The sequence below is a fragment of the Triticum urartu genome, chromosome 1 (assembly GCF_003073215.2).
Source record: "Triticum urartu cultivar G1812 chromosome 1, Tu2.1, whole genome shotgun sequence".
Taxonomy (NCBI): domain Eukaryota; kingdom Viridiplantae; phylum Streptophyta; class Magnoliopsida; order Poales; family Poaceae; genus Triticum; species Triticum urartu.
In genome coordinates, this window is record NC_053022.1 from 337,875,261 (window position 1) to 337,889,887 (window position 14,627).

Consider the following 14,627-nt stretch of genomic DNA (forward strand, 5'->3'; position numbering starts at 1 on the left):
ATCGAACGGTCCTGCTGCTTCTTCAACCGCTGCTCTTCTTGCACCGGCCGCCCAAACCAGCGCCGGGGAGACCGCGTGCTCCTGCCTCCAGTGGCTGGCTGTGCTGCCGATGAGGCCTCATCTCCCCCTACTACTCCCACCGCTAGCCAGGCCCTGCGGTGACGGCAGCCTCACACCGTAGCCGAACCAGTGAACCCTCGTACTCCTCTCCGCGTGGGCATCCACTGCCGCGTCTTCCCCGGCTCCGCGTCGTCCCCTTCCTAGGCCTCGCCGTCGTCCACCGCCTTGGTGCTCTCGGCGCGGCGTGGTCAACGTGGTTAACGACATTCCATCGGAAGAGTACTGTACGTGGAGAGGCTGACAGCTGGGTCCATGGCCATAGCCCAGTTTTTTTTTGTGATTTGCCAAGTAAGTCGCTTTGTCAGGCCTGTTGGGCTGCAAATCTTTCAAGACGAGGAGGAGAGCTTTCATTCGGCTGGCCGAGAAAATGGCCCATTAGTAATGAGAAATGGGTTGTACATTTTTAAAACACATCAAACCGGCAATTAGTTTCAAATATCTTTTTTTCATTTCGAGATTTGAAATTACATTAATTTTTATGCGAGGAGAATTTGTTGGATTTTATATTGATATACATTTATTTTTAAAATCAGTTTGAATGTGAGTCGAAATTTCGGGATTAAAAACAGTTCAAACCGCACCGAAATATGCAAAATTTCGTATAATTTTTTAACCGTGGACACAATATGGGCTGTAATGCTAACAAAAAGAATATGGGCTCCAAAAAAACCTTAATAATTAGCAAATGGGCTGTAAATTATTAGAAATAATGGCAGATGGGCTGTATGCTATTTCCTAAAAAAAGGTTGACACACAAGAAGTGACTGTTGGATGGCCATCCAACGGCCGTCGTGCTTCTTCAATCTCTGCTCTTCCTGCTCCAGCCGCTCAAATAGGCGCCGGCGGGACTGCCTGCTCCCTCCTCAACATAGTCGGCTCTGCTGCCGCGCAGGCCTCACCGCCCCACTGTACTCCCATCACTGGCCTAGCCATGCCTCTAAACACCCACACCTGTTGTTATTCTCCGGCGACGGCGAGGCCTCGTACAGTCGAAACGTTCTCCCCGCTATCAGCTCGGACCCACCGGAAGTGCCTCCTTATTACACAAAAAAATGAATACTCCCCCGGCTAGCTGGGACCCACCTTGGTGGGAGGCTGACTTGTGGGCCTACTAAGTTGACGGGGACGAAGGGCTTTGTCAACTTAGTCAATATGAACGATTCTAGCTCCAGTGACCGTACGATGTCCATCCAATGGCCGTAGTGCTTCTTCAACCTCTGGTCTTCTTGGTCCAGCTGGCCAAAGCAGCGCCGGTCGTGCCGCCTGCTCCTGCCTCCCGTGGCCTGCTGTGCTGCCGCGGAGGCCTCACCGCCCCTACTATTCCCACCACTGGCCAGGCCCTGCGGCGACGGCAGCCTCACACTGCAGCCGAACGAGTGAACCCTCATACTCCTCTCCGCGTGGGCATCCACTGCCGCGTCTTCACCGGCTCCGCGTCGTCCCCTTCCTAGGCCTCGCCGTCGTCCACCGCCCTGGTGCTCTCGGCACGGCGTGGTCAATGTGGTCAAGGAAGGACTTCCATCGGACGTGGACTGTACGTGGAGAGGCTGGCAGCTGGGTCCACGGTGGCAGCAAGGAAGTGCCTCCTTATTACGTGGAAAATAATTATTCCTCCACCTGACAGCAGGGACCCACCAGACGGGCCACCGTATTTCACGAAAAAAAACGTTTCCCCCCTGACTGCTGGGACCCACGAGCTACACCTTCAAACGCAAGGAAGTGCGTCTGGGCAAAAAAAAATGTTCGCCCCCCTGACTGCTGGGACCCACCAGCTACATCTTCGCACGCAAGGAAGTGCGTCCGGGCAAAAAAAAGAAAACCAAAACGATTCAGCCCCCTGACTGCTGGGACCCACCAGCTACATCTTTGCATGCAAGGAAGTGCGTCCGGGCAAAAAAAAATGATTCGCCCCCTGACTGCTGGGACCCACCAGCTACATCTTCGCAGGCAAGGAAGTGCATGGCAGTCGAGACCCACCTGGTCGAAGCGTACGTAGCATTGTCATTCTGGTCGCGAACGTGTACGTACATACTGGTCGATGTAGAGGCGCACACGTGTCGTAGTAGAGGCGCGCATGTGTCGTAGTAGAGGCGTGCACGTAGCATGTACACGTACGTACAGTGGCCAGGGTGCAAGAAAGAAAATACAGCCATGTATGTGTACATACGGGCGGGGTCTCGAAGGCGTACTCACGCATATGTACGACGAGGGCTTGTGTACATGGCTGGGTCGGAACGGAGAAACAGCGTCATCGTCGTGTTCCTGGCTCGGAATGGAATGCGTGGTCGTGTTCATCGGGAGGGCTTGGACGGAAGAGGCGATGGAAACGAGGCCTGGCGTACCGCACAACGGATGAAACAGACCTCCTACGGTCGAAACGGGGGTCCTGTTGATCGGGAGGGGTGTGGCTTACCGCAAAACGGAGGAAACGGACCTCCTACGGTTGAAACGGGGGGCCTGTTGATCGGGAGGGGTGTGGCGTACCACAAAACGGAGGAAAACGGACCTCCTACGGTCGAAACGGGTGTCCTGTTGATCGGGAGGGGTGTGGCGTACCGCAAAACGGAGGAAACGGACTTGTGTTGGAGCGCTACGGTCGAAACGGGGGTCCTATTCATCGGGAGGGGTGTGGCGTACCGCAAAATGGGACTCCACGGGATACTGTTCATCTCCACCGTCGACCCCCTCTAGCCTCCACGAGCTACTGTTCATCCACCGTCGACCTCCTCCAGCCTCCACGGGCTCCTGTTCATCCAGCCTCCACCGCGCGCTACTCCACCGGCTACTGTTCAACCACCCCTCCACCGTCTACTGTTCATCCAGCCCTCCACACCACGGGGTCCTGTTCAACCACCCCTCCATGGGCACCCCTCCATCGTCTACTGTTCATCCTGCCCTCCACACCACGGGGTCCTGTTAATCCACCCCTCCACCATCTACTATTCATCCAGCCCTCCACCACACCACAGGGTCCTGTTCATCCAGAGGCAACGCCACCGCTCACTGTTCATCCACCCCCCCCACAACGCTCACTGTTCATCCCATCGATCGGCTTCAGTTAGCAGCAGTAGCCAAGGAATCGCTCGATCGGGTTCAGTTAACAGCCATCGATCGATCGCTCGGGTTCAGTAACACGTAGCCTGCGGTGCAATCGCTCGAGTTCCGTTAGAGCCCAACGCCTCGCTCGGGTTCAGTTAGAGCCAACGCCTCGCACACACGCGCGTACGTGTACGAGAGAAACATGCATCGCTCGGCCCCCGGCCTCCCACCGTAACTAGGAACTCCCCGAAATTTTCCTCCCCCTCGCTTCTACCACGGTTTTTTCCGTCATGGACGGCCCAAAGAATGTCATGCAGCTGCGTCTCTGGCCCGCCCAGGATGAAAAGCCCATTTTCTGTCATGATTTTTTGTCATAGAAGTAGGAGCCCACCACATCTATGATGATACCGGGTTTTGTCACAATTATCGTCATAGAAGTGTCACATGTATGACAGAAAAAAATTTCGTTCGGCCCAAAATGTCACGGATGTGTCTTTTTTTGTAGTGTATGTACCAAATCAATTCGCACTTCCCTCAACCAAAATGAAAATGAAAAAAATAAAACTATTCACACCACACAAAGAGAGAGTCTTGCCCTGTTTTACTATACAAATGCTATTCAAAGCTACTCCCTCCTTCCATCTATATAGGGCCTAATGCGTTTTTCAATGCTAACTTTGACCAAATATTAGAGCAATGATATATGACATGCAACTTACACAAAGCACACCGTTAAATTCGTCTGTGAAAGGTTCTTTCAATGATATAATTTTCACATTGTACATGTCATGTACTATTAATCTTGTCAATAGTCAAAGGCGGTCTTAATAATCTCATTACGCCCTATATAGATGGAAGGAGCGAGTATGAATCCATGTTATGTCCGATTAAATTTTTTCGCTTGCTGTATAATGCATGTAACCTACTCATACCAACATTTTAGTGCATTCCAAATGTCTATACTACCGCTGCAATTCGAACTAAATTTGAATTCGTTTCTCTATTTCAATAAGAATCTACAATCATGATTGTTGCCAACTTCAACCATCATAGTTTCCTTGCTATTCGTCAGATATAAATAAGACGGCCTATAATGCAGGATGGCAGGCACACCATCATCAACAACTCCGTTTTTTATAAGAGTAGAGATAAAATATATTAAATGTAGTATACCATGTTCATAACCACACCATGTGTATCACCGTTATATATATTGACACATCCGTCGGTTTGAAACACTATGATAAATTCTTCAAATTTCCGAATTCGCTTTTTATAATGAAGTATATATGATCTCTATTCGTCTTTTACACCCACACAACCCTTATCTTTGTAGCTAGCGCTAACTTTCTCTTGTGCATGCACACGCCCGCATCCCTCTCACCCTCCCTCAGCATTCTCTAGCTCCATCGTGCAAATTCGTCTTTTCACTTTAGGTCATTCACCCACGGTGTGTGTAGGCTCCCCAGCTCCTTCTTTACGGCACACATCAATCGATATGCCTCTCTAGCCAGGTGTGCCTAGCACAAACACAAGCTTCCCCTCTTCTCTTGTCACCGTCCATGCCTCACTCCCACCACTCTTTTCATCGTTCTCGTACTCGCACACTCCTCCCCCTTGATATAGTATGCCTCTCGTACCACCTCCTACATGCACCCCTCTCTCTCTATCCTTCTCCTCGTGCCTCATTTGCTTCTAACACACACATGCATGTATACTGATCGATCTCCAACATATACCTAGATCAACTTTAACTACCCCCCCATCGATCGACGTACCTCACAAGTTATGTCTCTCCTTTCTCTTACAAAGGGAGATTGATCTTCCTATGTAGTTACGTCTGCTTACCACAGCCACATCGTCCCCCCTCATCAATCATCATTCGTGCATGCCTCCTAACCCGTCTCTCACACGCACGTGCATAGACAACAAGCAACCATCTCCTCTCTTATTGATATTGCGGGTGTGCCATCCGTTTGTCTAGCAAGCCTATCCCACCATTTGTTAGAAGCAACTCCACTACCACCCCCCTACACTCTAGCTCTGTCTCTCTCCCAACCTTATACATCTCCTGCACATATGCATGTATGCCGATCGATCTCCCTTAATACATGAGGCAGATCGATCTCCTTAATACATGAGGTAGGCCTCTCTCCTCCTCCACACATATACCAGCCATTGTACCTCTATAGTTAATTGGGCCTCCCTCTTCCCCCACCATACACCGATAGTCGAGCGCTCCAGGTAGGTATTGATGCCACAGAGACAAACTGCACATGTCCCATCTCACGTTCCAGTAGGCCAACCACTCTATATCTTTGACGTGGGCACACACAAATTCAATGGCACTCTTTATCGATCGCGCGCGCGCACACACACACACATCATCCCTCTCTTCGATTCTATGGACACCTCAAGCCGATGATACCTCCACTCTCTTCTCGTGGATCGCCCCCTCTATATATATGTTATATCCAGGACTCTATTTCACACACATTGCATATGTTAAATTTTTCGATTGAACCCCCCCCCCCTCCACAAAAAAAACTCTCAAGAACCCTCTCTCCAGGTTTGTATCTCTCTCACACAACCCCACGTAGGTGGTGTACGTATACAAGAAGAGAATAGGTGCACCGTGCATGTACTCATGCTTCGTGCCCAGCCACACCCGCGCGGGTACACGGTGGAGCTCATTTCTCCGCAGAAGCTGAATTTGTTTTTGAAACATCAAGTGGCCAGAGACTCGAAAACTTATTTGCCCATTAGTGACTTGTCAGGGCGGTGGATTTTAGTTTGTACGATAATGCTGCATCCACCTAAAGTAACGAAAGTTCTTACATAAACTTCCTAGTAATTCCCTCTTCATAGGTGCAACATTACTCCTAACATTTGTAATATCAGTTTGAAACTTGTAATATTGCCGTGTCCTATTCCCGCGTTTTCAAAATCCTGCGAATCAAACAGGTCCTGAGTTGGTGATGATGTTGTGCCTCCCATCTTTCACCAATAGCCGTCGGATCTAGATCTGACGCATACAAACCAAGCTTCTCCATTTTTGCAAAAAGATGCCCGCACTTGTTCCGTATTTACAAACAACTCCTTGTCTCTCACAATCTAGGAGTAGAAGGCCATGGAAAAATCTGGCGCGATGGCCGCTGCCGGAGCCGTCCACCCCCAATCTTCTTGTTCCGTGCAATGCACGGGCATCTACGCACAGGAAATTATGTCGAACAGGGCTAGTTGTAAGAAGGCTAGCTCTACAGCCATGATGATAGTGACTGCAGGCGGTGAGGCTGACTATGGTATGCCGAACACGGCGCCTATACTCAGGTGTCATCTCCGGCGCAGGGTCTTGTCACTTCACTGTGAGGAGCAACACATAATAATTTGACCAACGGGTAGTACAATGCTAGTACTCCTACTACTACATTGGTAGTAGTACTACTAGTACTAGTAGCACCACCGTCTGGATTTAGGAGTACTACCACGTCCACCAGCATCGAGGAACGTCTCCAGGTAGTATTGCTTGAGGCCGCCAGGGCGAGGGGCCACTTGGACGACAGCTTCGTCTCCTTGTTCGACGAGGTCCTCGTCAGTTTCCTCGACAAGTTCACCATCGTCAAGAAGCTTGAGGACGACTTTGACGTAAGCCTCCAGCCGACGCGCCCAGGCTCTGCGATGCCCGCCACCCTCAATGGCCACTATGGTAACAACCTCTTCGACGCACTGGTGGCCCTATGACTGCCCTCCGTTGCGCTGGAGAATGTCCACCTCGAGGTCGCACTCGCCGCGTAGTGCCTAGCGCAGCAAGACACCATCGACATAATCACCCACGTCTACGCACAAATCGTCCACAAGGACTACTACATGCAAGAGGAGGACGATAGGACGCTGGCCTTCTTGGAGCGCAGGGCAACCTTGGACGGCACTGTTCAGAAGCACGTTGAGCTCGCCGCCAACGCCGCTGCTCCTCACACGTCGGTTGGTGACCCGGCGCACTAGGGCGTGAGGATGTCATTGAACGTTGATGGATCCGTATGTATTTTTATCTTTCCGTCAAATCCATGTAGTAGTAAATGATACTACAGTAATTATCTTACCTTTCGCATCAACTTCGTAATTTTCGTACGTACTCCATGCATGAATGGCGCCAGAACCAAACTTCTCATTACTCTAGGCAAAATCGTTATTTTCTATCTATCGGTCGCGCCATGGAGCAGAACCAAATTTTACAAGTTACGAGTTCAAAAGGAAAAGCCTGCCGTGTTCGCGTTGCACCCCCACACGGTTGGTCCGGCACTCCGCTCAAGCAGGAATGCGTGCGGTGTTGCATTTTCACTTACAAGTAGGACCGCAGTTGAGCAAACCGACTATCGGCAAACCCCCACCCCGCGCACCGCGCGATGGCTGAGAAAAAAGGAGGGAGAAGAGATGGTTGTAGCACGGACTCCAAGAAAATTGGTGTAGGATGGGACTCGTGTGGGTGGCGTGTGCCGTACTGCTGGACGTGAATGCTACTGAGTTATGGCCCATGCCACCCCACTATATCGAGCCTATATCGAGGTACGTAGAACAAATTTCCTGCAGTCCGTGCTCAGCCCTCCTCTAACTCTCTTCTCAGCCAGCCAACGGACGTGCGGAGCCCATCGTCTGTTTGCTCACATGCGGCCCCACATGTCAGTGAAAACGCAAGAGGACCCACTGAACCTGCACATCTTTCACCTTGACGTGCTGGTGATGAAAAACAAATCCAATAAAGATCTTCGGTGGCCGCTTTTGGAGTTACTCAAGAGTAGTAAGATTCTATTTACAGTTTAAACCAAGATGCACATCTCGTGGCTTCAACTACCACTCTATTTTCTTTCATGACACGACCTGGATGCTGGATGTCCCACGTGTCGGCAAAAGGAGGAAGAACCCGACCAAATCTTCGGTTCTGCTCTTGGATGAGATTAGTGCACTTGTTGATACTCCTACTAGAATAGAGGCTAGACATGAGACTAGATGAGAGGAAGCAACGTCTACTTCTTTACACTCGATGAAGAAAGAAGCACGCAAGATCGAGCCTCTGCAGATCAACAATGAATGCATCGAGAAGGTACTAATCCAACTTACAGGAGTAGTAAAATGTATTCTTGTGGTTCTTGTTTTCTTTGGTCTTGCTTTTCTAGTCAAAATTATCGTTGGAGTTCGTGCAAAATGGAGGTCCGTTTGGGGTCGTGCATTGGAGTTGGCCTTACAAGTGGGACCGCAGTTAAGGAAACCGACTATCGGCAAACCCCCACCTCGCCCTCCGCGCGATGGCTGAAGTTAGAGAAACGACGAGGTTGAAGAGATTGCTTAGCATGGACTCCAAGAAATATTATGGTGTCAGATGGATGTCGTGGTGGTGGCATGTGCCGTACTCCTGGACGTGAATGCTTGTTCTGGCCCATGCCACCCTACTACTCCTACTACTTACTCCTACTAGTATATAGAGTAGTATACTAGTATCGAGGATTCGAGGTGCTGGTTACGTACAACGAACACATTAACATATGGCTACAGTAAAAACACCCGCCCGACGGGCGAAGCATGTGAAGCTAGTAGTACAAATTTAGAGAAGCGGCTCGAAAGCCATTCATAAATTTAGTAAGTTTATCACAGGCGTATCATTTTATTACATACAACAGGTCATCAACCCACATCGACAATGAGGATACATTATAAATACTAAAGTTTTCACCACACAACAAATAAGAAGCCATGAAATGAACTTCAACTCAACCATTCCATGGCGTTGGAAACGCTTGCTTTGAACCACAAGTGATTCTCTGGGATGGGCCATCCGTTGTCGATCTGGAGACCAATGCAGGACTGATCATCCAGGCTGAAGCGGCCTACTATATCAGTACCAGGGTAGGGAACCACCCAAATGTCCGAGGTATAGACACAGTTGCTTCTCATAAATGTGTCAACAGCAGTTGGATCGCCTTTCACCATCATCGGATAGTTTTGTCCAAGGAAGAGCGAGTTTTCTCCAGGACTACCAATTCTGTGCCAGGGAGAAGGAGTTGGCGCTAGCACACTAGTATCCATCCCAATACCATGCAACGGGTGTTGGAATAGGTCCGGAGAGTGCGACCATGGGAGACACCTGCTTCCTTAGCAGTAACATCATCAGTGGGCTGTATACACACAAGAAGAGGTGATCCATCGGAATTAGTTGCCAGGCGCCACAGAGTATATCGGTGCTGCTCATGATCATCACCATCGGCATCTCCCCCTTGGTTATAAATTTTTTCAAGTATAGGTGGTGGGATGTTCACAGGACCTTGGAAACACAAGAAGAAGGTTAATTGGTAAAGGGAAACTTGCTAACCCGCATGCATGTGGATGAAACAATTATAATTACGGTGGAAGACAAACGTACCGAAACTACGAGGATACCATGCAAAAAGAGTGCCACGAGTGGTGGCAGCAAACACAAGGCCCTCGTATTGAATTGCATCACATCACTCATTCGTGCACAGAAACTAATTTTTGAGCAATGTCCATCGAGTTAAACCACTAAGGATGGCAACAAGCTTGTCGAAGATAGCAACAACTTCATAGTTGTTGTAATTCCAAGAGCGGTTGGGAACTCGACAAATTGCTATCTTTCATAGAAGACAGTCACCATGATCGTATTTGAACGCGTGTACATTACCGGTGTGCTCAACCTCTGGGCAGTGTGCTGAGATTTTTGGAAGTGGAACCCAGTGACTAGTGTACATATTCACAAGTTCCCACTCGCAGTTGGACCCAATGTAAACAACCCAATCTCCATTTGCGCCCGCCCAAGCCTTGCCCTCAAGCGATGGCATCTTAACATCATATGTATCATTATCAAGCGGCATCAACTGGCACAGGGCGAGGCCTTCGTCGTGTCGGCGCTAGTCATCAGGGTCACGACGAAGAAGATAGGGGATATCAAACCGCTCCTTGACTCTTGGGTTCTTTGTAATGATGTTATTAGTTGAGTCGAGAATGGGCTTGAAAGAACCTGCCATGCTAGCCAAGGTGATGACGTCACACCGATCAATGAGTTCCTCCACCACGTCATCTTTCAGATCGGGGCAAGAATAACGGGGTCGTTTCCGGCCTGTTCCCTCCATGGAGAAGACGATCGAACAATGGCAGAAGAAAGGGTGAAGGGCTGAAGGAAAATGGAGGAGGGAGAGGAAGAGCGTGCGACAGCAGTTCCAAATCGAGAGGGAAAGGCGAAGAGTCGGTGGACGGTTACGAGTTTGCCACGGTTCACGAAGAGGCGCCCCGGCCTACACGTCCTTTCGGAAATACTCCTACTACTCGCTGTCGTCTCACTGATATGTTGGAACTGGACCAGATGTCAACGAAACATGGTGTGTAATTTCTCGTGCAAAATGCGATCTGGCCGTGTTGGCCCGAGGTGCCGCATTAGTTATCAACCTTTATTTTTTAATGGTGTGCCGATCAGTTTTGAAGCACGACTAACTGGTACTGTACATGGAGAGGATGACAGCAGGGACCCGCCAAGGTCATGGCAGTACGCAAGCAAGTCCCTCCTTATTTCAAGCCAATAAAAAATGGCTCCTCCTAGTGAATTTCTGACATCTGGGTCCCATGCCATTCTCAACGTAGTCAATAAACGAGAGAATTCCACAACGAGCGGCTGACACCAGGGACCCAGCAGCTCGCCCAGTTATTTTTGTTTTGGGTTAATTTGATAAATGCCACTCACCATCTGGTGTATCCGAGAAATGCCACTGCAATTTCCAAACTTTGAAAAATGCCATTTCATGCCATTTCTAGTGGCATTTTTCGAAGTCTGGAGTGGCGTTTTTCAAAGTTTGCAAACTGCAGTGGCGTTTTTCAAAGTTTGCAAAAATTGCAGTAGCATTTTTCGAAGTTTGGAAATTGCAGTGGCGTTTTTCTGAATCTCCATAATTGGAGTGGCATTTATCTAATTTGTTTTTGAGACGGAAGCAGGGTGTCAACTGGGCTGTGCGGGACACTCTGGCCTGTCTAGACAGCCTTTTCTTTTATGTTTACCACAGACCAGCCCAGTAGTTTTTTTTCTTTCTGAAAATGGCTAGCCCAGTTCTTTTGTGATTTGTCAAGTAAGTTGCTTTATCAGGCCTGCTGGGCTGCAAATCTTTCAAGACGAGGAGAGCTTCATTCGGCTGGCCGAGAAAATGGCCTATCAGTAATGAGAAATGGGCTGTACATTTTTAAAACACATCAAACGGGCAATTATTTTCAAATATCTTTTTTTTCATTTCGAGATTTTAAATTGCATTGATTTTTATGCGTGGACAATTTATTGGATTTTATATTGATATACATTTATTTTTAAAATCAGCCTAAATGTGACTCGAAATTTCGGGATTAAAAACAGTTCAGACCGCACCGACATATGCAAAATTTCGTATAATTTTTTAACCGTGGCCACAATATGGGCTGTAATGCTAACATAAAGAATATGGGCTCCAAAAAACCCATAAGAATTAGCAAATGGGGTGTAAATTATTTGAAATAATGGCAGATGGGATGTATGTTGTTTTCCATAGATTTGAGGCTTTCCGCAGATGGCCTGTATACTGTTGGATGTCCATCAAACGGCCGTCGTGCTTCTTCAATCTCTTCTCTTCATGCTCCAGCCGCTCAAACAAGCGCTGGCGGGACTGCCTGCTCCCTCCTCCCCATGGCCGGCTTTGCTGCCGCGCAGGCCTCACCGCCCCCACCGTACTCCCATCGCTGGCCTAACCATCCCTCTACTCACCCACACCTGCTGTATTCTCCGGTGACGGCAGACGAACCAGTAAACCCTCGTACAGTCGTACTCCCCTCCGCATGGGAAACAAAAACGACGGCCGAGTCTTCCCTGCCTCCGTGTCGTTCCCTTCCTAGGCCTCGCCGTCGTCCACTGCCCTGGTGCTCTCGGCGTGGCGTGGTCAGCGTGGTCAACGACCGACATGCATTTGAAGTGGACTGTACGTGGAGAGGCTGACAGCTGGGTCCATGGCCGCACGCAAGGAAATGCCTCCTTATTACGCGCAAAATAATGATTTTCTCCACCTGACATCTGGGACCCACCGAAACGGCCTCTGTATTTCGCGAAAAAAACATTACCGCCACTGACAGCTCGGACCCACCAGCTATATCTTCGCACGCAAGGAAGTGCCTCCTTATTACGCAAAAAAAATGAATACTCCCCCTGCTACCTGGGACCAAGTATAGTGGGCCTACTAAGTTGACGGGGACGAATGGCTTTGTCAACTTAGTCAATATGCATGATTCTAGCTCGACTGACCGTACGATGTCCATCCAACGGCCGTAGTGCTTCTTCAACCTCTGGTCTTCTTGCTCCAGCCGCCCAAAGAAGCCGGTCGTGCCACCTGCTCCTGCCTCCCGTGGCCGGCTGTGCTGCCGCGGAGGCCTCACCGCCCCCATACTACTTCCCACCGCTGGCCAGGCCATCCCTCCACTCCACTCACCCACACCCCCTGTTATTCCGCGACCACGGCAGCACAGCCGAACCAGTGAACCCCCGTACTCCTCTCCGCGTGGGAATCCACTGCCGCGTCTTCCCCGGCTCCGCGTCATCCCCTTCCTAGGCCTCGCTGTCGTCCACCACCGTGGTGCTGTCGGCGCGGCGTGGTCAATGTGGTCAACGACCGAATTCCATCGGAAGAATACTGTACGTGGTGAGGCTGACAGCTGGGTTCACGACAGCCACAAGGAAGTGCCTCCTTATTACGCGGAAAATAATTATTCCTCCACCTCATAGCAGGGACCCACCGGACGCCCACCAGTATAACACGAAAAAAACGGCTATAGTAAAAACACCCGCCCGACGGGCCACTGTATTTTGCGAAAAAAACGTTCCCCCTGCTGTCAGCTCGGACCCACCGGAAGTGCCTCCTTATTACGCACAAAAAAATGAATACCCCCTGCTAGCTGGGACCCACCTTAGTGGCAGGCTGACTTGTGGGCCTACTAAGTTGACGAGGGCGGAGGGCTTTGTGAACTTAGTCAATATGCACGATTCTAGCTCCAGTGACCGTACGACGTCCATCCAACGGCCGTAGTGCTTCTTCAACCTTTGGTCTTCTTGCTCCAGCCGCCAAAACCAGCGCCGGTCGTGCCTCGTGCTCCTGCCTCCCGTGGCCGGCTACGATGCGGCGAAAGCCTCACCGCCCCCTACTACTCCCATCGCTGGCCAGGCCATTCCTCTACTCACCCACACCCCCTGTTATTCTGCAGCGATGGCAGCCTCACACCGCAGCGAACCAGTGAACCCTCGTACTACTCTACGCGTGGGCATCCACTGCCGCGTCTTCCCCGGCTTCGCGTCGTCCCCTTCCTAGGCCTCGCCGTCGTCCACCGCCCTGGTGCTCTCGGCGCGGCGTTGTCAACGTGGTCAAGGAACGGCTTCCATCGGACGTGGACTGTACGTGGAGAGGCTGACAGCTGGGTCCACGGCCGCAGCAAGGAAGTGCCTCCTTATTACGTGCAAAATAATTATTCTTCCACCTGACAGCGGGGACCCACCGGACGGGCCACCAGTATTTTGCGAAAAAAATCGTTTCCCCCTGACTGCTGGGACCCACCGGATGGGCCACCGTATTTCGCGAGAAAAACATCCCCCCCCCGCTGTCAGCTCGGACCCACCGGAAGTGCCTCCTTATTACGCACAAAAAAATGAATACTCCCCTGGCTAGCTGGGACCCAACTTGCTAGGAGGCTGACTTGTGGGCCTACTAAGTTAATGGGGACGAAGGGCTTTGTCAACTTAGTCAATATGAACGATTCTAGCTCCAGTGACCGTACGATGTCCATCCAACGGCCGTAGTGCTTCTTCAACCTCTGGCCTTCTTGCTCCAGCCGCCCAAAGCAGCGCCAGTCGTGCCGCATGCTCCTGCCTCCCGTGGCCGGTTGTGCTGCCGCAAAGGCCGCACCGCCCCCCTACTATTCCCACCGCTGGCCAGGCCCTGCGGTGACGGCAGCCTCACACCGCAGCCGAACCAGTGAACCCTTGTAGTCCTCTCCGCGCAGGCTTCCACTACCACGTCGTCCCCTTCCTAGGCCTCGCCGTCGTCCACCACCATGGTGCTCTCCGCGCGGCGTGGTCAACGTGGTCAAGGAACGACTTCCATCGGAAGAGTACTGTACGTGGAGAGGCTGAAAGCTGGGTCCATGGCCACAGCCCAGTTTTTTTGTGATTTGCCAAGTAAGTCGCTTTGTCAGGCCTATTGGGCTGCAAATCTTTCAAGACGAGGAGAGCTTTCATTCGGCTGGCCGAGAAAATAGCCCATCAGTAATGAGAAATGGGTTGTACATTTTTAAAACACATCAAACCGGCAATTAGTTTCAAATATCTTTTTTTCATTTCAAGATTTTAAATTACATTAATTTTTATGCGTGGAGAATTTGTTGGATTTTATATTGATATACATTTATTTTTA